This window comes from Schistocerca piceifrons, chromosome 11 (genome assembly GCF_021461385.2).
Source record: "Schistocerca piceifrons isolate TAMUIC-IGC-003096 chromosome 11, iqSchPice1.1, whole genome shotgun sequence".
NCBI classification, from domain to species: Eukaryota; Metazoa; Arthropoda; class Insecta; order Orthoptera; family Acrididae; genus Schistocerca; species Schistocerca piceifrons.
The window spans coordinates 119,373,071-119,376,937 of NC_060148.1; positions in this window are offsets into that span (position 1 = coordinate 119,373,071).

Genomic DNA, 3,867 nt, shown 5'->3' on the forward strand with positions numbered 1-3,867 from the left:
GTCAAACATAAGACCCAAGAATTTAGCGACGTCTGAAAACGGAAGGTTGAAAGGTTGTAGATGTAAGGAAGGTGGAAGAAACTGCATACGACGCCAAAAATTAACACAAACGTTCTTACTGGGAGAAAAATAGAAGCCTGTTTCAATGCTCCAAGAGTGGAGGTGATCGAGACACTGTTCAAGAAGGCTAGTCCGTTGAGAGCTGTAGCAGATCGCAAAATCGTCCACAAAGAGGGAGCCCGAGATATCAGAAAGGAGACGATCCATAATTGGATTTATGGCAATGGCAAACAGTGCAACACTTAGCACGGAGCCCTGGGGTACCCCGTTTTCTTGGGAGAAGGTACGGGAGAGACTAGTGTTCACCCGCACTTTAAATGTGCGCTCTGCCATAAATTCGCGAAGAAAAAGGGGCAGCCGACCTTGAAAGCCCCAAGAGAACAGTGTACGGAGGATGCCTGTTCTCCAACAGGTTATCGTATGCTTTCTCCAGATCAAAAAATATCGCTAAAGTTTGGCGTTTCCGGAGAAAATTGTTCATGATATAAGTGGAGAGAGCAACAACATGGTCAATAGCAGAACGATGCTTTCGGAAACTGCATTGGGCAGGTGTTAAAAGACTGCGGGACTCCAGCCACCAAGCTAAACGGCAATTCACCATACGCTCCAAAACCTTACATACACTACTCGTGAGAGAAATGTGGCGACAGCTAGAGGGGAGATGTTTGTCCATCGTCTGGGAAAAGTACTGTCGGTCCAAATTCGATTATAAAGGCGAAGGAGGTAACGCAGACTCGGGTATGATAAATGCAGCAACATTTGGATGTGGATACCATCCGGTCCTGGGGCGGAGGAGCGAGAAGAAGAGAGTGCATGCTGGAGTTCCCGCATGGACAAAACAGTATTATAGCTTTCGCGATTGTGAGAGGAGAAAGCATGAGGTTGCACTTCTGTTGCACGTTTGTTCGGGAGAAACGCTGGCAGGTAATTTGAAGAGCTCGAAATCTCAGCAAAGTGTTGACCCAATGAGTTAGAAATTGTGAGGGGGTCCACTAATGTATCATGCACAACACTGAGCCCAGAGACCGGGGAGAAACTAGGCGCGCCAGATAACCGTCGAATCCGACTCCAAACTTCCGAGAAGGGAGTGAATGTGTTAAATGAGCTAGTAAAGAAGTCCCAGCTTACCTTCTTGCTATCGAGGATGACGCGACGGCATCGAGCACGGAACTGCTTATAGCAGATACAGTTGGCCAAAGTAGGATGGTGTCTGCAAACACGAAGAGCACGCTGCCGCTCACGTATTGCGTCACGGCATGCCTCATTCCACCAAGGAACTGGGGGGCGCCGGGGCAATTCAGAGGTGCGAGGTATTGAACATTCTGCAGCTGTACGAATAATGTCTGTAATATGAGTGACCTCATCGTCAACACTAGGAAAGTGACGGTCATCGAATGTCGCTAGAGACGAAAAATGTGTCCAATCGGCTTGGGCATACCTCCAGTGACATGGGCGCATATATGGCAGTGCTGGCTGCAATCGAAGGACACATGGAAAGTAGTCACTCGAGTGTGTATCAACAAGGGCGAACCATTCGAAGCACCGAGCTAGCGGAACAGTACTGACCGAAAGGCCCAAATGAGAGAAATTTGTCGTGGAGGCAGACAAAAATGTAGGGTCCCCAGTGTTGAGGCAAACAAGATCCGCTTGGTGGAAGACGTCTATCAATAGTGAGCCACGCGGACAAGGATGTGGAGATCCCCAAAGCGGGCGGTGGGTGTTGAAGTCCCCAACCAGCAAATAGGGGGATGGAAGCTGACCAAGATGATGAAGGAGATCAAGCTCGTGCCATCGGTGTGGACGATGGAATGTATACAGTACAAAGAGAGAAGGTGTATCCAGAAAGGGAAAGACAGACAGCGACAGCTTGGAAGGAAGTGTTTAAGGGGATTGGGTGATAATGGAGAGTATCATGGAGAAGAATCATGAGTCCTCCATGTGCTGGAGTGCCTTCAACAGATGGGAGATCAAATCGGACTGACTGAAAATGGGGGAAAACAAAGCGGTCGTGGGGACGCAGCTTTGTTTCCTGAAGACAGAAGATGACTGGCGAGTAGGATCGTAAGAGGATTGACAATTCATCCCGATTGGCTTGAATGCCGCAGATATTCCATTGGATAGTGAACATAGGGTGGACAGAAAATGGTGACCAAGGTTGCCCTCAACTCAACGACTGCTCAGAGCTTGCGACCGAAAGTGTGGAACGGCAGTCAGCCGAAGGCAGAAGATCCTGATCCATAGGTTGTTCAGGAGCAGCTCCTGCCACCAGCGATCAGTCGGTTGATCGGCCGCCAGCAGTGCACCTCGGCAACACAGAAGACGGCCGAGGGCGGCTACCGCCAGGTGGTGCTGTAGGTGAGACACGCTGTGGAGGAGAAGGAGAGGAACTGGGTTTCTTATCAGCCTTCTTGGAAACAGGATGTTTAGATGAAGGAGGAACTGATGGTTGTGAAGTTGGGGTACATAAAAAATCTTCACGAGTAGGCTCTTTTTTGGAAGTCCAGGTGTCTGACTTTTGGGCTCGAGATTTAGCAGAACCCGATGAAGGGTGAGCCATAGAGTGAGCAGGCAAAAGTGGGGAGGTTGAACAGGCGATCTTTGCGCTGGCCGATCTGACAACCGTGGCACTAAAGCTGAAATCACAAGTCTGTGTGGCCGCCTCCTTTGTTGGCCGAGGAGAGGCAAGGACAGTGCTGTATTTACGTGTGAGGCACAGTGGGCTTTCGACTGGCGAATAATTTTCAAGCAGCAAAGGTCGACACCTTTTCCTTCACTCTGATTTCCTGAATGAGCTTTTTGTCTTTAAAAATGGGGCAATCTCTAGAGGAAGCAGCGTGGTCACCCATACAGTTGATGGGACGAGGGGATGGAGGTGGACAAGCACCCTCATGGGCATCCTTGCCATACGTAACACATCTGGCCGGATTGGAACAGGACTGGCTGGTATGATTGAACCGCTGACACCAATAGCAACGCGTAGGGTTTGGGACTTAAGGGCGAACGGAAATTATCTCGTAGCCCGCTTTTATGTTCGATGGGAGTTGAACTCTGTCAAATGTCAAGAAGACAGTACGGGTTGGAATGATGTTCCTGTCAACCCTTTTCACGACTCTATGAACAGCCGTTACACCCTGGTCAGACAGGTAGTGTTGAATTTCCTCGTCGGACAATCCGTCGAGGGAGCATGTACAAACGACCCCACATGAGAAATTTAAACTGCGGTGCGCTTCCACCCGGACAGGGAAGGTGTGTAGCAGTGAAGTATGCAGCAATTTTTGTGCCTGGAGGGCACTGACTGTTTCTAACAACAAGGTGCAATTTCGTAATCGGGAACAAGACTTTACAGGACCTACAATTGCGTCGACACCTTTCTGAATAATGGAAGGGTTGCCTGTGGAGAAGTCGTGACCTTCGTCAGACCGAGAAACAAGGAACTGTGGCAATGATGGAAGAACTGTCTGTGGCTGAGCGTCATTGAACTTACGCTTGTGAGCAGACATAGTAGAAGATGAGGAAACCATTGCGGAAGAATCCCCCACGATTACCGATGTCTCCTATGGCGCACTCCTCCCTTGTGGGGGCCATCTCTGAGGGCACTCCTGCCTTAGGTGATGGTTCACACCTCAGGTCACACCTCCCGAGAAATGGATGGAGGGACCAATCAGCACTTTCGGAAGGTATCAGCTCGGGTAATCACCCCTCCCTGGGCCTGGCCGTTACCAGAGGGCACGTACGTGTCCTACCTGTCTAACCCGGGGAGGGGAATTATGCGTTACCCCGTCACCGGCTACGCCATGGAAATGCGTG